Source organism: Equus asinus, chromosome 3 (genome assembly GCF_041296235.1).
Source record: "Equus asinus isolate D_3611 breed Donkey chromosome 3, EquAss-T2T_v2, whole genome shotgun sequence".
In the NCBI taxonomy this organism is placed as follows: Eukaryota; Metazoa; Chordata; class Mammalia; order Perissodactyla; family Equidae; genus Equus; species Equus asinus.
Window position 1 is genome coordinate 74072792 of NC_091792.1, and position 21261 is coordinate 74094052.

The following is a 21261-nucleotide window of genomic DNA, read 5'->3' on the forward strand; positions in this document are numbered from 1 at the left end:
GGGATTTGCCATCTTCTGCTGGGGTTTGATGCTGAGTGAAGCTGATTTCTCTTTTCAATGACTCTGGATTTCTTGGGTACCTGACCCTTCTGAGAATCCTGTTCCCCAGATATTCTTCTGTAATTTGCCAATCAAGTTAGTAAATAATGTAAACAATCTTCTGAGATTTGACTCTGCCCATTGAGCCTTAGATGTTGATAACACAAGCAGGATAGATGCAATTGTCATTTTCTTTTAGAAGTGTATTTTTTTATTGAAATTAAGATCAGTCTCAATAATGTTCAATTAAAAATTGAATCAAACAAAAGAGTCTTTGTGTAAAATGTAGCAAGCAGGACATTAGTGAATACCCTATCTTGAGGACTGAATGTATGACAGCTGCTTTTTGTTGAATGCCATTTCTCCATCACACTTTAATTATGGGTGTGGTTAAATAAAAAAAGGAGCATAATTCATAACTGAAAATTAATTCATGCAATGAAATCAATCTGTAAAAAACTGATTCTAAGTGTGACTATTTCAGTTTAACAAAGAAAATGCAATATCTGAATTGGTCTGAGAGGCTGCCATAACATGAGTTTCAGAACATGAGTTGGAAAAGAAAAGTTTTCAACCCATCTCAAATATAACAGGATTTTTAAAAAAAAAATCCAGTGTATGGAACCAAGTGTATGGAATTTCATTAAAACCTCCTTTATTGGTGTTTGATTTACTTGATATACGTTTTTTCAAAATAATATGATTTATGTGTGTATTTTACAGAAAGCTTGGAAACAGAAAGAAAAATAAAACTATCAGTAAACTTGCTTCAATGTGATGCACATGCATGGCTGTTTGTTCTTAACTCAATAACGTAATCTTAATTAATATGCAGTAAATTATAGCCTAAAATAAGTCGGTATTGTTTTAAGTGAGAAACCACCATGAAATAAGATGCGCAGCAAATGATCATAATTGAACATTCCTTAGAATACATTGCATATTGTGCTGTCAGAAGCCCTGGTGCTTACGGGAAGTAAAAGGCTACTGGAAAGAATGTCCAAGGTACTTAGGGGTGGAAATCATTTTACTCTTTCCCAGACTTAGACACCTGATATCTTGCCATGCAAACATTTTTTGTGTGTCTCCCATATGGGATGGTGCAATATAGACTATTTTATAGCTTATAACTTGGCTTTTTTTTTTTATTAATGTTATGATAGATTACAACCTTGTGAGATTTCAGTTGTACATTTTTGTTAGTCATGTTGTGGGTACACCACTTCCCCCTTTGTGCCCTCCCCCCACCCCCCCTTTCCCCTGGTAACCACCGATCAGATCTCCTTATCAATATACTAACTTCCACCTATGAGTGGAGTCATATAGAGTTCGTCTTTCTCTGACTGGCTTATTTCGCTTAACATAATACCCTCGAGGTCCATCCACGTTGTTGTGAATGGGCCAATTTTGTCTTTTTTATGGCTGAGTAGTATTCCATTGTGTATATATACCACATCTTCTTTATCCAATCATCAGTTTCTGGGCATGTAGGTTGGTTCCACGTCTTGGCTATTGTAAATAATGCTGCGATGAACATAGGGGTGCAACGGACTCTTGAGATTTCTGATTTCAGGTTCTTAGGATAGATACCCAGTAATGAGATGGCTGGGTCATAGGGTATTTCTCTTTTTAACTTTTTGAGAAATCTCCATACTGTTTTCCATAGTGGCTGTACCAGTTTGCATTCCCACCAACAGTGTATGAGGGTTCCTTTTTCTCCACAACCTCTCCAACATTTGTCGCTCTTGGTTTTGGATGTTTTTGCCAATCTAACGGGTGTAAGGTGATATCTTACTGTAGTTTTGATTTGCATTTCCCTGATGATTAGCGATGATGAACATCTTTTCATGTGTCTATGGGCCATATTCATATCTTCTTTTGAGAAATGTCTGTTAGTGTCCTCTGCCCATTTTTTGATCGGGTTGTTTTTTTTTGTTGTTGTTAAGCAGTGTGAGTTCTTTGTATATTATGGAGATTAACCCTTTGTCAGATAAGTGGATAATTTTTTTGTCGGATAATTTTTTCCCAATTAGTGAGCTGTTTTTTTGTTTCAATCCTGTTTTCCCTTGCCTTGAAGAAGCTCTTTAGTCTGATGAAGTCCCATTTGTTTATTCTTTCTATTGTTTCCCTCAACTGGGGAGTTATAGAGTCCGAAAAGATTCTTTTGAAACTGATGTCAAAGAGTGTACTGCCTATATTCTCTTCCAAAAGACTTATTGTCTCAGGCCTAATCTTTAGGTCTTTGATCCATTTTGAGTTTATTTTGGTGTGTGGTGAAAAAGAATGGTCAATTTTCAATCTTTTGCATGTGGCTGTCCAGTTTTCCCAGCCCCATTTGTTGAAGAGACTTTCTTTGCTCCATTGTAGGCCCTCTGCTCCTTTGTCGAAGATTAGCTGTCCATAGATGTGTGGTTTTATCTCTGGGCTTTCAATTCTGTTCCATTGATCTGTAAACCTGTTTTTGTACCAGTACCATGCTGTTTTGATCACTGTAGCTTTGTAGTATGTTTTGAAATCGGGGATTGTGATTCTGCCGGCTTTGTTTTGCTTGCTCAGGATTGCTTTAGCAATTCGCGGTCTTTTGTTGCCCCATATGAATTTTAGGATTGTTTGTTCAATTTCTGCGAAGAATGTTCTTGGGATTCTGATTGGGATAGCATTGAATCTGTAGATTGCTTTAGGTAGTATGGACATTTTAACTATGTTTATTCTTCCAATCCATGTGCATGGAATGTCTTTCCTTCTCTTTATGTCATCGTCAATTTCTTTCAAGAAAGTCTTGTAGTTTTCATTGTATAGATCCTTCACTTGCTTGGTTAAGTTTATCCCAAGGTATTTTATTCTTTTCGTTGCGATTGTGAATGGGATTGAGTTCTTGAGTTCTTTTTCTGTTAGTTCATTGTTAGTGTATAGAAATGCTACTGATTTATGCACGTTAATTTTATACCCTGCTACTTTGCTGTAGTTGATTATTTCTAAATTTTTTCTATGGATTCTTTGGGGTTTTCTATATATAAGATCATGTCGTCTGCAAACAGCGAGAGTTTTACTTCTTCATTACCTATTTGGATTCCTTTTATTTCTTTTTCCTGCTGAATTGCTCTGGCCAGCACCTCCAGTACTATGTTGAATAGGAGTGGTGAAAGTGGGCACCCTTGTCTTGTTCCTGTCCTCAGAGGGATGGCTTTCAGTTTTTGTCCATTGAGTATGATGTTGGCTGTGGGTCTGTCATATATGGCCTTTATTATGTTGAGGTACTTTCCTTCTATACCCATTTTATTGAGGGTTTTTATCATAAATGGGTGTTGGATCTTGTCAAATGCTTTCTCTGCATCTATTGAGATGATCATTTGGTTTTGTGTTTCATTTTGTTGATGTAGTGTATCACATTGATTGACTTGCAGATGTTGAACCATCCCTGTGTCCCTGGTATAAATCCCACTTGATCATGGTCTATAATCTTTTTGATGTATTGTTATATTCGGTTTGCCAAAATTTTGTTGAGGATTTTTGCATCTATGTTCATCAGTGATATCGGCCTGTAGTTCTCCTTCTTTGTGTTGTCCTTGTCAGGTTTGGGGATCACAGTGATGTTGGCTTCATAGAATGTGTTAGGGAGTACTCCATCATTCTCAATTTTCTGGAACAGTTTGAGAAGAATAGGTATTAAGTCTTCTTTGAATGTTTGGTAGAATTCTCCAGAGAAGCCGTCTGGTCCTGGACTCTTATTTTTGGGGAGGTTTTTGATTACCATTTCTATTTCCTTGCTTGTGACTGGACTATTCAGATTCTCCATTTCTTCCTGATTCAGTTTGGGGAGATTGTAGGAGTCTAGGAATTTGTCCATTTCTTCCAGGTTGTTCAATTTGTTGGCAATAACTTGGCTTTTTTTTACAGCTAAATTTATATAGCTTATGTCTCGGCTTTTTTTGCTGTTACTTTACAGCTAATTTCTATCATAGATCTTTTCTCTTGTTAAATTTTGAAAATAAACACCATTTATTGACCACATTACAGTCTATTGTTTGATGTAATCTCTTCATACCTGATCAAAATCTAGATCTTACAATTCTTGCAAGTTTGCAGAAAGAAAACAAGAGGAACTATAAGGCCCGTAAAGCAGATTATATATCCACTTTCTCTGACAGCTGCAGAAATTAAATAATAGAACTTCTGAACACATCAACCATAGCTGGATTTATGGAGATGAGATGGTACCCAGGCCTACAAAGACCATAACTGCCTACACATGATGAAGAGCCAGCCAAAGAGCCCAGGGAGCATGAGCAACCTGGATACCCAGAACCTGAAAGTGTCAGGCTTCACAAGTTAGCTAGGCTACCCCACAAGAGCAAGCTATGGCAGATAGGGTACACCAGGAAACTTCCTCTAATAGCCATGTGATGACAGGGATGTATGTTTCATCTCTGTGGTAAGAAGATGCTACAGGAAAGATAGATAAATATCCTCTCTAAGGGTGGAGTGGCTAATGCTGATTAAAAACATATATAATGAAATACATAAATTACAAAACATTGTATACAGTTGTAAGTTTCATATGGTATCAATGACATAAACACTTAGAACCTTCAAATGCACCATAACTTGGTATTTTTTCCAATAGCCTTTTATCTCTCACAAACAGCATGACTTCTTGAAGTACAATATGCAAAATATTCTAAGAATATTCAATTATGGCCATTTGCTGTGTATTTTATTTCACAGTATAGCAAAAATTTTGTTCTCATTTAAAATATTATAAAAATAATTTTACAAAAACTTATTGCATATTAATTTACAGTTATGTTGTTGCATTAAAAATTAAGATCCATTTATGTGTATCACACCAGAACAATTCACAGATAATTTTAAATATTCAAACTTTCATTCAGAAATATTTTAAAATTCCTCTTTTGCATTTCACAGTAGAGTTAGCTTTCAAGTTTTCTTCATAGGCTTATGACTAATTTATTTATCAGTACTTAGAGAAATTTGAAATTTTTTAATTATTTGTCACAATTATATTATGGATTATTTGAAAAATAGAAATATTTAATGGTAATTTTAAGTCAAACCAAATGTTGCTAAAAGTCATTTCAATTTAAGAGAAGTGATAATATCTCATTGTAAGAACAGCCTAACTTCACTGTAAATGCAAAATAATGATTTTATTATAATAGAGCTTACAACTGTTTAACATTTCTTTAGTTGGAATCACAGCGTTTTATGTTTCACATGCATTACTTTATCTTACCTGCACAAGAGCTCTACGTGTTGGGAGTGAACCTACAAATATGAAAGCTGAGGCCTGGAAAGTAAATGATTCACTCAAGATCACCTAGCTTAAGGTCACTGTGACAGCATCGGCTTCACCCAGAAGGTCTGGATATGGAGGCCAGACATGTATATACGGTTCTTTCATGCTGCTCTAGGCACAGAGAGTGGTAAAGACTTGCCCTACCAAATGTACTTGTTTACAAAATAGTTAAGGGGAAGGAAGTGTATTTAAATTGATGGAAGTCTCCCATGGTAAGCATGGGAACAGAGTGCTTTACCTGCCTCTATCCTGAAGCACAGTGCCTTCAATTTGAGGGCTTTGTTTGAGAAGCTCCTGGATAACGTGGCATAAGCTCAATGGAGAATGTGGTAAGGTTCTAGAGTTATTCCAAGAGAAAGTAATGAAAAACAAGTGGGGACATCTCACCTGATTTAGAGAAGCTAAACATGGATGATTTTATGGGCAGAATTAAACAATTTTACAGTTCACAATTAAAGTAGAAATACTATTAGTAGATGGAAGCTTTAGGAAAATATGTCTGGGTTCAATATAAAGAAGACATTCTAAAACTTATGTTTGATGTTGTTGAGACAGAGGGAAAATTATCACTTGGTTAGGTATTAGATAAGGAAATAATTATTTGATAGATAGGGTAGACTCCCAAGTGTTTTCAAAGATTTAATTCTACGAGCTCATAGACAAAAGTTATAGTGAATTGACTTAGGGGCATACTTTTTTGACAAAATCTAAATTCACATTTGTCAGTATAGATGTCACCTGCAGAGGGACAGAGAGGAGAGGATTTTCAAGGATGCATTAATCATAGTCTTTGCTTTCAAAGAAGAGTCACTACTATTCTCAAAACCCATTCTAATGCCTTATCATTGCTTACACTGGAGGGGACTTGATGTATGATGGATAGAGACACAATTCTAATTCCAGCAATTTAAATGATGTCTAGAGTTACTTTCAAATATCTTATCTTTATTTTAATTTTCTCATAAAGAAAGAAGGAGGATTGGGCAGGCTCAGTGGCGGAGCATTTGAGTTCACACACTTGGCTTCTGCGGTCCGGGGTTCACCGGTTTGGATCCCGGTTGTGGACCTGTCCACCACCTGTCAGGCCATGCTGTGGCAAGCATACTACATATAAAGTTAAGGAAGATGGGCACAGATGTTAGCTCAGGGCCACTTTTCCTCAGCAAAATGAGAAGGATTAATGGCAGATGTTAGATCAGGTCTAAACTGTCTCAAAAAAATAAAAAGAAATAAAAAACAAGAAAGGAGGAAGATTATCCAAATATTATATCTCATTGTTTGCTGCATTGTCTATGTATTTATACAATGTGGTGGGGCCATTATAAGGCATGCTTTCTATTACCTTTGCAATAGTGACTGATGATACTGTATTTTTTAGAATTTTTTAATGTCCTTGGCAAACTTTGGCAAGGTAGGTCTTTATAACTTGAAATCTCTCTCTACTATTAAGTAACTGAACAATGCTGGTGAAGTAATTGAAACAACCAGCCACAGAAGATAAATAACCAATCTAGGAATCAATAATTATTCTTCCTCAGACAGCCTCATTTTGAATACAGCAGATAATTTGTGATTATCTTCATAAATCTCCTGGCACATAATTAGAAGGAAAATCTTTACTTATGAACATCTCCATATTGAATGCATAGTGGAGATAAGGTAACATCACAATAATTAGCACCTGCACACGACTGAACTGTATATGTCTCCAAAGATTTACAATTTCTTTCTCTCAAGAGCATTATGTGATTGGGGTGTGAAGGATTTGGACAAACATTTCTTGAGTACATATTAGATGCCAGACTCTCCAAGTACAATATCTCATATAAGCTTGATGAGGGACCCATCTCACTCACAAGAACATAGGCAGACAGGCTCACATGGGTCACCAGCTTCACATCAGTGTTATATCAGAGCATAAGTGTTTGAACAGAGATCTCTTTCAGCTTCAAATCTGTTTTTCTTTCACCAAAATGCACTTTGTTCAGGGTAATTCTAGGAATTGCAGGTACTGCATTAACAAAATCAAGCTCAAAGAGGCAGCAGAGAAAATGAGTATATGTTTATACAAGGGATGTCAGGTTTAAGATGCTACTGGAGTAATGCAGGAGCTAGCAAGAGAAACAAATGGGGAAGAGATCTAATACCTGGATTGAAAAGAATTCCCACCAGCAAAGTGATGAGATTGAGTCTGAGGGTGATGGAGTGGTAAGGAAAGCCCACCTCAGCAGGGCTGGGGAGGGTGTTGGATGTGGCACCTGTGACTGATACCATCACATTCATCTGGGAAGATCTGCTTTTCAGCAAATTTTACATAATTTAAAGTTTTATTTATAAAGAACTCAGTTTTACCATATTAACTTCTTTACTTATAAGCTTTGAAAACGTTCATTTCTAAAACAAAATAAGGCTAAACTTTCTAATTATTTATAGAGTGCTTTGCCTCATGCTGTTTGCACTCCTAAGAAACCCTCTTCAAATATCATCATGGATTCTTCCTGATTTGCCTCCCACCCTGCCACTAATTAGTACAATAACTATGTCCCTTCTCTTCCTTTAAATCTTATAGAGAGCAGAAAAAAATCCCCTTGTATGACACTTTTGTTCCTCCTTATGCTACAGTGGTGTGTTTGTAGAAGACCTTTGAATTCACAGACCTTCTTAGCATGAACATGCATACTAGCACTGAGTGCAATGCAAATTTTTGTACAAAACTGATTTACAACAACAGCACAATATGAAACACTGGATTCCATACTATGCCCTTCATTGTGGATGTGTGAAAGTCTATTTACATGGCAAAAAGATTCTGTGCCTTTCTTCTATGAATTTTACAAGGAATAGAGGTAGAATTATTGTTGAGATATTGCTGCAAACTCATTGGAGAACCTGTCATAGGCCTTGCTTGGAAGAGTGGCCAGAAGGGTCTAGAATGCCTGTTTTTATATTTATCAGATATAATAATGGTATCTCTGAAAATGCAATTGAGTTTGGGCTGCCTCTAAAAGTTTGCAGAAAACCCCACGACATTGCTGTCTCATTTGCCCCCATGCCCTCAGCCACATTACAGCACCCCTGGGGCTCCGCAAAGCCTCTATTCAGCGGCCTGTAGGGCTTTCACCCCCAAACCAATGGAAAGACAACAGCATGGCCTAGAAATTACATCCAGTGATGATCATTGAAAATCTGTCATTGATACCCATTACCTATGAATAAAAATCTAAATATTTTTGAGTAGCATGTAAAATTGGTGATTATCTGTTCTTGCCCCAATCACAATCAAAGCAGGGGCCACTTCAAACTTTGGGAAGTTCCAAGAAACAAATATTTTTTCATCCTCTTCTGGATTTTGTGTGTGCTGTTTTCTCTGACTGAATTCTGTTAAAACTATGGAGGCAAGCTGGCAATCAACTACTGGGAATGTAATCTTGTACAATTGGTATGGAAAACAGTATGGAGGTTTCTCAAAAAATTAAAAATACAAACACTGTCTGATCCAGCTAATCCACTACTGGGGATTTATCCAAAGAACATGAAATCAATAATTCAAAAATGCTTACATACCCCAATATTCATCACAGAATTGTTCATCATAGCCAAGATGTGGAAGCAACCGAAGTGCCCATCAATGGACGAAAAGATAAAGAAGATGTGGTATATACATACAATGGAATACTACTCAGCCATAAAAGAGGAAAAAATCGTCTCATTTGTGACAACATGAATGGACCTTGAGGGTATTATGTTAATCAAAATGAGTCAGACAATTTCAAACATCATATGATTTCACTCATATGGGGAAGATAAACACATGGATAAGGAGAACAGACCAATGGTTACCAGAGGAGAAAGTGGTGAGGGGTGGGTGAAAGTAGTAAAGGGGCACATATATATAGTGATGGATAAAAACTAGACTATTGATGGTGAACAAGATGCAGTGTATACAGAAACTGAAATATAACAGTGTACACCTGAAATTTACACAATGTTATAAGCCAATATAACTTCAATAATATAATTTTTTAAACTTTTTAATGTTTATTGAGTTAATGAGAAGTTACAATCTTGTGAAATTTCAGTTGTACATTATTGTTTGTCAGTCGTGTTGTATGTGAACCCCTTCACCCTTTGTGCCCACCTCCCACCCCACCTTTCCCCTGGTAGCCACAAATCTGTTCTCTTGGTGTACACTTTTAAAATCCTCATATAAGCGCAGTCATACAGAGACTCTCCTTCTCTATCTGGCTTATTTCACATAACATGATTCCCTAAATGTCCATCCATGTTGTTGCAAATGGGAGGATTTGATTCTTTTTTATGGCTGAGTAGTATTCCATTGTGTGTGTATATATATATATATATATACCACATCTTCTTCGTCCAATAGTCTTTTGATGTGCACTTAGGTTGCTTCCACATCGTGGCTATTGTAAATAATGCTGCAATGAACATTGGGGTGCATAGGACTTTTAGAATTGCTGACATTAAGTTTTTTACATAGATACCAGTAGTGGGATTCCTGGGTCGTATGGTAGTTCTATTTTTAATCTTTTGAGGAATCTCCATACTGTTTTCCATAGTGGCTGCACCGGTTTGCCTTCCCAGCAGCAGTGTATGAGGGTTCCTTTTTCTCCACAACCTCTCCAACCTTTGCTGCAATTAGTTTTAGATATTTTTGTCATTCTAATGGGTGTAAGGTTATATTTAGTGCAGTTTTGATTTGCATTTCCCTGATGATCAGAAATGATGAACATCTTTTCATGTGCCTATTGTCCATCTGGATATCTTCTTTGGAGAAATGTGTGTTCATGTCTCCTGCCCATTTTTTGATCGGGTTGTTTGATTTTTTGTTGTTGAGTTGTGTGAGCTCTTTATATATTATGAATATTAAGCCTTTGTCAGATGTATGACTTGAAAATATTTTTTTCCCCTTTAGTGGGTTGTTTTTTTGTTTCAATCCTGTTTTCATTTGCCTTGAAGAAACACTTTAGTCTGATGAAGTCCCATTTGTTTATTTTTTCTATTGTTTCCATTCACTGGGAAGACATGGTGTCTCAAAAAATCCTTTAAATACTGATGTCAAAGAGTGTACTGCCTACATTTTCTTCTAGAAGCCTTATGGTTTCAGGTCTCACCTTTAGGTCTTTGATCCATTTTGAATTTATTTTGCTGAATGGTAAGAAAGAGTGGTCAATTTTCATTCTTTTACATGTGGCTTTCCAGTTTTCCCAGCACCAATTTTGAAAAGACTTTCTTTTCTCCAATGTAGGCCCTCAGCTCCTTTGTCGAAGATTAGCTGTCCATAGATGTGTGGTTTTATTTCTGGGCTTTCAATTCTGTTACATTGATCTGTGCACCTGTTTTTGTACCAGTAACATGCTGTTTTGATTACTCTAGCTTTGTAATATGTTTTGAAGTCAGGTATTGTGATGCCTCCAATTTTATTCTTTTTTCTCAGGATTGCTTTAGCAATTCGGGGTCTTTTGTTGCCCCATATGAATTTTAGGATTCTTTGTTCTATTTCTGTAAAGAATGTCATTGGGCTTCTGATTGGGATGGCGTTGAATCAGTAGATTGCTTTAGGTAGAACGGACATTTTAGCTATGTTTATTCTTCCAATGCATGTACATGGAATGTCTTTCCATCTCTTTATGTCGTCATCCGTTTCTTTCAGAAAAGCATTGTAATTTTCATTGTATAGATCTTTCAGTTCCTTAGTTAAATTCAACCCGAGGTATTTTATTCTTTTTGTTGCAATTGTGAATAGTATTGTGTTCTTGAGTTCTTTTTCTGCTAGTTTGTTGTTAGAGTATAGAAATGCTACTGATTGATGTAAGTTGATTTTGTACCCTGCTACTTTGCTGTAGTTGTTGATTACTCCTAAAAGTTTTCCATGGATTCTTTGGGGTTTTCTATATATAACATCATGTCCTCTGTAAACAGCAAGAGTTTGACGTCTTCCCTCCCTATTTGGATTCCTTTTATTCCTTTCTCTTGCATAATTGCTCTGCCCAAAACCTCCAGCAATATGTTGCTTAGGAGTTGTGGTAGAGGTAATCCTTGTCTCGTTCCTGTTCTCAGGGGGATGGTGCTCAGTTGTTCCTCATTGAGTATGATGTTGGCTGTGGGTTAGTCATATATTACCTTTATTATTTTGAGGTAATTTCCTTCTATCCCCATTTTTTTCAGAGTTTTTATCATAAATGGTTGGATCTTGTCAAATTTTTTCTCTGCATCTATTGGGATGATCATGTGGGCTTTATTTCTCAGTTTGTTGATGTGGTGTATCACGTTGATTGATTTGCAGATGTTGAACCATCCTTGTGTTCCTGGTATGATTCCCATTTGATCATGATGTATGATCTTTTTGATGTATTGCTGAATTTGGGTTGCCAAAATTTTGTTGAGAATCTTTGCATCTATGTTCATCAGCTACATTGGCCTGTAGGTCTCCTTTTTCGTGCTGTCCTTGTCATGCTTTGGTATCAGAGTGATGTTGGCCTCATAGAATGTGTTAGAAAGTGTTCCATCCTCCCTAATATTTTGGAATAGCTTGAAAAGGATACGTATTAAATCCTGTCTAAAAGTTTGGTAAAATTCCCCAGGAAAGCCATCTGGTCCTGGGGTTTTATTCCTTGAGATGCTTTTGATTGCTGTTTCAATCTATTTCCTTGTGATTGATCTGTTTAGATTGTCTGCTTCTTCTGGACTCAGATTTGGGATGTTGTAAGAGTCTAAGCATTTATTCATTTCCTCTAGATTATCTTTTGTTGGCATATAGTTTTTTGTAGTATTCTCTTATAAGCCGTTGTATTTCTGTGGAGTCTATTGTTATTTCTCCTCTTTCATTTCTGGTTTTGTTTATTTCAGCTTTCACTCTTTTTTCTTTGTAAATCTGCCTAGGGGTTTGTCAATTTTGTTTATCTTCTCAAAGAACCAGCTCTTTTGTTTCATTTATCCTTTCTACTGCCTTTTTTGTTTCAATACCATTTATTTCTGCTCTGGTTTTTATTATTTCTCTCCTTCTGCTGACTTTTGGCTTTGTTTGCTCTTCTTTCTCTAATTCAGTTAGCTGTAATTTGGGATTGCTTATTTGGGATATTTCTTGTTTGTTAAGCTGTGCCTGTATTGTGATGACTTCCCCTCTTAATACAGCTTTTGCTCTATCCCATATGAGCTGGTAAAGCTTGTTACCATTTTCATTTGTCTCCAGATATTTTTTTATTTCTTCTTTAATTTCCTCCATCATCCATTGCTTGTTCAATAGCATATTGCTTAGTCTCAACATCTTTGTCCCTTTCTCAGCTCTCTTCTGGTAACTAATTTCTAGCTTCATAGGATTATGATCAGAGAAGATGCTTGTTATTATTTCAATTTTTGAAAATTTATAGAGGCTTGCCTTGTTTCCCAACTTATGGTCTAGCCTTGAGAATGTTCTGTGCACACTTGACAAGAATGCGTATTCTGCTGTTTTTGGATGGAGTGTTCTATATATGTCTATTAATTCCAACTGTTTTAGCTCGTCCTTTAATTCCACGGTTTCCTTTTTGATTTTCTGTGTGGGTGACTTGCCCAATGATCTGAGTGGGGTGTGGAGGTTCCCTAATATCATTTTGTTCTTTTTGATATCTTCTTTTAGGTTGTTAATAGTTGCTTTATGAACTTTTGTGCCTCTGTGTTGGGTGCATAGAAATTTATAAGCGTTATTTCTTCTTGATGTAGTGTTCCTTGGATCATTATATACTGCCCCCATTTTCTCTCTTTACGTACCTTATCTTGAAATCTACTTTGTCCAATATAACTATTGTGATGCCTGCTTTATTTTGTTTGCCATTAGCTTGGAGTATCATCTTTCACCCCTTCACTCTGAGCCTGTATTTGTCATTGGAGGTGAGATGTCTTTTGTGGAGGCAACAAATTGTTGGATCTTGTTCTTTAATCCATCTTGGCACTCTGTGTCTTTTTTATTGGAGAGTTCAATCCATTTACATTGAGAGTGATTATAGGTGTATGAAGGCTCAATGCTGTCATTCTGTCACTCATTTTCCAGTTTTCCTGAATTGCCTTTGTTTGTCGTCCTGTGTGTTCTGGTCTACCCATTGACTTCTTCAGTTCTTTATGCTGTGTTTCTTAGTTTTTTCCTTATTTATTCTTTGTGTTTCTGTTCTGCTTTTTAGTTTAGTGGCTAACCTGAACTTTGTATTCAGAATCTCATGCATAAGATAGTCCAATATCTGATGGCCTCTTATTTCCTTAGCCTAAACTGATTCAATCCCTTTACTCCTCCCCTCCTAAGTTATTATTTTCATATTTTATTCCAACTTGTGTTGAGTTTGTGGTTGAAGTGAAAAGATTGTCTTTGTTTTTTGTGTTTTCCTTCTCTTTATCATAATGCTATAACTGACTCTTTGCTATCCTGTTCTGATTCTATCTATTTGTCTCCTTACTGTGTGTTTTGTGACCCCTTTCTCCCTTTTTTTCTTTTTTCAGGTATAAGGCCTTCTTGAGGCTTTCTTGTGGGAGGGGGGAGTCTCATGGCTATGAACTCCCTTAGCTTTTTTTTGTCTGGGAAAGATTTAATTTCTCCCTCATATCTGAAGGATATTTTTGATGGATAGAATATTCTTGGCTGAAGATTTTTATTTTTTAAAGTTTTGAATATGACCTTCCAATCTTGCCTAGCTTGTAAAATTTCTGCAGAGAAATCTGCTGAAAGTCTGATAGGGGTTCCTTTGTAGGTTATTTTCTTCTGCCTTGCTACCATGAGTACTTTTTCCTTGTCATTCATTTTTGCCAGTTTTACTACTATATGCCTTGCAGTAGGTCTTTTTACATTGACATATCTAGGAGACCTGAAAGCTTCCTCCACACGCATTTCTCTCTCATTCCCTAGATTTAAGAAGTTCTCTCCTATTACTTCTTTGAGCACATTTTCTGCTCCATTGTCCTTCTCTTCACCTTCTTGTACACCTAAAATTCTTATCTTGCATTTGCTCATTGAGTTGGCTGTTTCTCGATTTTCTTCACAACTTTTTTAGTCTTAGTTCTCTCTTCTTCCCTTTCTGGAGCCTTTCAACATGTCTATCTTTGATTATGCTGATTTGCTCCATTAAGATGTCCACACGAGCATTCAAGGAATCCATATTATGTTTGATTTCTTCCATTGTATTTTTCATCTCTCATATTTCTGATAGATTCTTCTTTATAGTTTCAATCTCCTTTGTGAAGTAGCCCCAGAAGTCGTTGAAGTGTTTCTCTATATTTTCTTTTACCTCATTGACGTTTTTGATGATAGTTATTCTGAATTCATTGTCATTTAGTTTACTTATTTCTGAGTCTGCAGGACATAATTCTGTGTAATTATTGTTTTCCCTCTGGTCTGCAGCTTTTATGAACTGCCTCATACTGGAAGTATGATTTTTCCCCATTGTAATATTATTCGGTAGCAGTTACAGCTTATTGCCACTAGATGGGCATTAAGAGCCACATATTCTGAGCCCTCCACCTTCAGCTTACCTCATGGAGCCTCCCTTGGCAGCAATCACAGCATTTAGGGGAGGGAGCAAAGTTCTCTCTTACCCCATTCCAGATCCTCTGATGGGGGCTCCAGCCTCTCTGTCTTCCATCATTTGCCTCCTATGTGTCTCCAAGGATTCCTGTACTATTATGATACTTTTTGTTGGAATATAGTTGCTTCTTGTTGTATGTTGGAGGGGAGAGAGTCCCAGGCAAGCTCACTCTGCCATGATGCTGACATCACTGTAGGATAATTTATTTTAAAAAAGGAAAGAAATGAAAGAACTACATTGTAAATACAGCCATTTCAGGGGAAAAATAATTACTGCTGTTGTATTAAATCACTAAGAGTTGGACTGGCTTGATATGCAACAATAGTAACTAGAACACATTTTTGTACTTGGAAGAGGGGTGTCTCCAACACTAACAGTAAAACCATGTAATGTTGTCATAGGATTATGAGGCAGGCTGAGTACAAAATGACCTCAGACATGTAAGAGCCTTGAGGGGACCATTGCTGAGGCCTTCAAGAGAAGTTGGAAAGATATCCTTAAAACCTGGAGGAAAAGGGAACCATTTTCATAAAGTGAAAGAAAATCTATAGTAATAAGTAAAACATTGAAAGGAACATAAAGAACTCAGTGGCCTTGCTAAAAAGATTTCCAGAGGGAATATTGAAAATTCCACCTGTCTACACATGGCCCAGGAGATAATATGAGAGGATTTAGATATGCTAAAGAAAAAAAAATGTTAATACAGGCAGTTAGGAAGTTCTGGGTTCCAAAATAAATAGCTTCTCTCAGCAAAGTCTCTTCAAGAATGGGGCTCAGACCAAAGATTAAATAGAGATTGGGGCTGTAAAATCACTTGTTAAAACTTCAGGACAATCCAGGAGCTAGTCCCGTGGCATAGTAATTAGGTTCACATGCTCCACTTTGGCAGCTGGGTGTTCACCAGTTCAGATGCCAGACAGGGACCTACACATTGATCATTAAGCCAGGCTGTGGCAGCATCTCACATCCAAAAAAGTTGAGGAGGATTAGCACAGATGTTAGCTCACCAACAATCTTCCTCAAGCAAAAAGAAGAAGATGGGCAACATACATTAGCTCAGAGTCAATCTTCCTCAAAAAAAAAAAATCCAATGAAATGAAACAAAACAAAAATTCAGAAAAACCTAAGACCTTATAAGTCCCCATAGGAAAACAATAAGCCCTGTTAGAATCTTAAGATTATGCCTTTTAGAATCTTTTCAGTAAAAAGAAGCACTTCTAATAAATCTTTAGGGCATTGTAATGCTGCAGCTTCACAGGAATCTCATGATAGCAAAAGGGAATGTTTCAAAGGGGTTTGTAGCTGTGGCTTTTGTCTCAGGGAGTGAACTCAAGTAAGGTTCATAGAAAATTCACTGTGTGTATGCAATTTTTTTTGGCATAAACACCTCAAGCTTGGTGTTAGGCATAAGCAGGATGAGATACAGAAATAGTAACTATACCAGTAATTCAAACAACATATGTTTTCCCTTGAATCCATGAGAAAGATGTCAACATCATTTTTAAATTACTTCACAAAATCTGGAACTATTGTACTGAGAGAATACAGTTATACTGTCTGTTTGGAGGTATTTTACAATAATAGAAATATCTTAAAACTTCATCTTTATTAACACTTTCTTAGATGTTTTACAAACAAATTTTTTAAACGTAATTCAGGAAAAAACATTTAGAATTTAGTATGAGATAAACAGGAGTTATTATCTTTGGATATTCACCTAGGAACACGTGCCCTTGTAAGGTAGACTGTCCAAGGCATAGCTACTAAGTTCATGAAAATAACTTCCCTGCAGTCTGAAAAAAATAAAATTTAATTTCATTTGAATATCATGAAAATGAAATGAGAATGATTCACTGTCATGACGTGTGGCAGACTAGTTACATGACCAATCTACAGAGTTAGATGAATAGACAGACTGATAGAGAAATAGGTATCTACATCTATATTGGATCTCTCTCTTTCTCTCTTCCCACAGGTATATACATACACAAATATACACACAAATATAAATCTTAACCATACCTAAAGTTATTCCTATCAGAAGCAGAAATTTATGTGAAAGCAGAAACCCAGAAAAATTAAGCATCAGTGAGTCTCCTCACCAAGGATGTTAGGCACAGGAAATAAACAAAATGCTATCTGTTCCACTGCCTTGTGTGGCACAGTACAAAGGAGAGACACTACAAGGCACACGAAGGACGATAATCAGATAGAAGATCCCTCCTACACCCTCAGTGTTAGGGTAGACTAGAAAGAATCTCCCCTTCCAACAGTAAGTCCAGGAACACTGGAGAAAATGGTCTGTTTCAATGAAGAGCACTGAGTTGAGTGCTGAGAACTCAGTTGAGACTTTGTCAGTCATTTAAAGGTCCAAGCTTCTTTGCTGGAGGTAGAGGCCATGTGGATCATCACTGAGCCACCGCACATATAAGGGAAGAAATCTTCTTAGATACTCAGCTCAGTAGACATTTCAGATGACTCCAACCAGCTTCTAACTGCCACTTCTAGTGAAAGTTCCCCAAAAGAGAGGAACTGTACTGAACCCAGCCATTTCAAAACACTGGGGAGAAAACAATAATATTTGAGAAATAATGAGAAAAACATTATATTATTGTTTTGTATAATATGTTATTGTTTTAAATCAGTAAATTTTGTGTGGTTTGTTACACAGCCACAATGTGATGACCTGAGTTAAATTATATAATATATTTATAATGGTTGACATTATAAAGGTGAAATAAAATTAGTATTGATAGATAAATTGCACAGAAAAATGTCTTAGATAATCATTAACAAATATAGAATCATAGTACATTTTGTCTTAAGCAACACAAAGCAAGCATGAAATGAGGAAAATAATCCATCTGAAGACAAGGATGAGATAAATGTGGACATAGAGAAGGCAGATAATTGGAAAGCACTAAAAAAAATGGTAGAAATGAATCCAACTATGTCATTTCTTTCAGCAAATGTAAACATACTTAATGCTACAAGTAAAAAGGAAATAATCTAGACTGGAGAAAAAATATTGTTTAAACTGGGCATATATAAAATGAAAACATACAGAATGTGTGATAAATAAGGAATGAGACATGTTTCATCAGGCAAATATTAAGTCAATAGTAAATGGATTTAGCTTCTGTGATAATAAGCAAAATAAATTTTATGGAAAAAACATCAAGAGATAGAAAAATACTCACAAATAGTATAATACAGGTCATTATTTATTTTCAGATACTTTCACTGCCTTTACTCTGCAGTGTTCTGTAGCTGAGGATACTATTATTCTCATGATCCACTGACAGATGGCTTTTGTAGGAAATCCCAATGGCAGCTGTAGTGAAAGTTTCAAAGTTCTGTAGGACATAATCCAACATATATTTCCTTTATTTACCTCTTTCTCTGTTTTAATTGGGGTCTCTGGCAGTAGCTAAGACTTTCCATTGTTCCAGTTCCCATGAGACAGCTAGAAATCAGGCACAAAGAAAATAAGGTATTGGAAGAGACAAGCTACTCAAGCATTTTCTTCTCATACTGATGAAGGAAGCAACAGAAGAATGAGAAAAACATGATGTCTCTGAAGTCTTCAGCCTGGAATTGGTAAACAGACACTTTCAGCCATACGGCATTGAGCAAAGCAAATAAGCACATGGCTAGGCCCATGTGTATTGGGTGAGAAGTTCATTTCTCCATTGGAGATCAGGAGAATCCAGTGAATATCTGTAAAGCAATATTCTATTACCCTCAGACTTCAATTATACATTCACAAGAAGGCAATTGAGAAAACCACTTAGCCACAAGAAGATCATTTTCCACAATTATCATGGTAGATGAGTGATAAAGATATTGGAAAATGAAGAACATTCTAGAGGAATAAGCCAGGAACAATGACCAAAAGGAAAAAAAAAAAACCCTGAGAAATTGGTGCAAGAAAAAAAATTACTTTATTTATGAATTTCTTCATTGAAAATGTAGAAATGCACAAATACCTGCCTAGTGAGATTTGAGAATATCTAAGAACAAATTTCTGTATATTCTCTCATTCTTTTTTTCCTTATAAGTTTGTTTATTGCTGTGGTCAGGACCCTGATTCACCAAATGTTTTGGATTTTTCAGTGACTTGCATTTCACAGGTCATCAAATAAGAAAAAAGCATTTCTAGATTTGCTTGTTATCTGCTCAGCACTCATGACTAAATGAGACCTTTGATTTTTTTTCTTTGCAAAGTGGTTGAGCTTATTTTGTATGAGAGAACCAAACATTTGGTAACCAGAAAGGTGAACTCATTGATTAATGTTGTTGGTTAATAATCTGGTCTTCTTACTTCTTGACTAAAGATCATATTGCACTTCTTTTATCTTTGGAGTATAGGGTAAACTATGAAACATCAGTGAAAGAGGCCTATGTAACACCTGGCTAGATAATTTAAGCACTAAAAATAAAATTATGTAATAGTAATTGTTTTTTTTTTTTACAAATTGAGACATTGACTCTGACACATAATCTTCAAACATACTCAAGAGGAATATGATGGAAAATGACATAGGGGAATAAAAAGAAATCCACCGCCATTGTAACATTTTTCTGAATTACTTAAGAGTGTAAGGATAGAAAAGAAATTTGAAAAATTGAATATTTCATTAAGGTCTCTGTCAATCTATTATATCTTAGTATTAAAATATTGACTTGAAGGGTAAACACATTTTATATTTCCAGATTTTAAAAATAGTGAGTATATCAAAGTAAGCTTAGAACTTAATCTGTGTTATCTCTGCCTGTTCTCAATAAAATCCTCATAGGTGGCAAGACGTTATCACCTAATGTAGTGAATTATGCAACACTGCACGTATTTTTCAGCCTCCCTCAGAGTATCCACAAGACCCCTCTCTTCTCCAAAATTATTCTCATTCATAAATTTCTTTCTTCCATAACATAACATACTTTCAATTTCATCAAGAATATATGACTGAGCAAGACGGTGGATGTTTCCCCATTTCTACCCCACAGAGAGAACAATGTGGTAGCCATCAGCTGGTAAATGTGCTTTTGGGTAAGCTTTGGGATCCAGGTAAAAAGTTGTGAAACTCAGGTCTAGCCCAAACTTGCTAGTGGCATTTTATCCAAGGCATGCCTTCCCGCATCCATGTGGTCCTGCTTACAGACTTAGCAGTGCCCCTGACACCTCATCCCTCTGCAGGTTCAGCTCAGTACTGTTTGGCATTGGTCCCACCTCAAACACAATGTGCCAAGTGATCCAAAGAGAAACACACCTATTCTTGCCCCTAGATGCAGGCCCACTGAGCTTGATCTGACTGTGGATCCTGAAGCAGTCCTAAGACCCAGCTCTAGCCCCACTCAGCTGTGGTCCAGGGACAGTTCTGCCTGCCCCAAAACTGGGCAGAAGTCACAATAATCTCTATGCCTGGTGACAAGTTTCAGACTTTGCTCCCAATTGTGGACATTGAAGCAGCCCTGTGACTTAATTCCCACTCTGCTCAGCCTTGGTACAGGGCCACTCTTGCCTGATGTAGGACCTACTCAGTGACCTGGCAGGACACCTCCCAGAGACCTGGTGGGAGCAACTCTCATCCACAAACCTAGTAACAGGTGTGCCTTCTGTGACCCAACTATAGACCTTGAAGCAGACCCTCGTCCCAGTTGCAATCTTACTGACCAAGGTTCTGGAAGCCATCTCTCTGACCCAGAAACCAGACAGGATTCAAGCCCACCCATATCCTTGGTAACAGGCCCATCCACAAAAGTACTAAAAATAAGAAAAATAAGTAGAGTTACAATAAATGAAAACATATTCTACAGGCAAGCATATGCATAAGTACAATGCTGTTGATAGGAGTATAAATTTGCCACACATTGTTGAAGGAGTATTTGGTGGCATTTCTAAAAATTTAAGAGCTATTTGATCAACTAATAACATTAAAATTATTTTAGAAAAATATTTGCACATATGTACAAAATATAGACATAATATTTTATTTACAACCTACTCATAAGTTAAAAAATATCAGAAGTTTTCAATTCTTTTCACATCCATATTCAGAAATATATGCAAACATTAAAAGCAAAGACTACAAATTTGTAACAGTATTAATAGATGTTTCTGGAAAATATGTTAAGTAAAAAATAAACAGGTTGAACAAACCATGGTAAGAAATCATGTATGTTTAAGTAAATGTTTTTGCATTTGTGTATTGCAAGTTCACGTGAAAATGAAAATAAGTAAATACAGAAAAAAAATTAAGAGTTTCTTCCTGGGAAAGAAAATTAAAGTATACAGTGAAAAAGGATATTTGTTCCTTCATTTTCTTGTATCTTGGA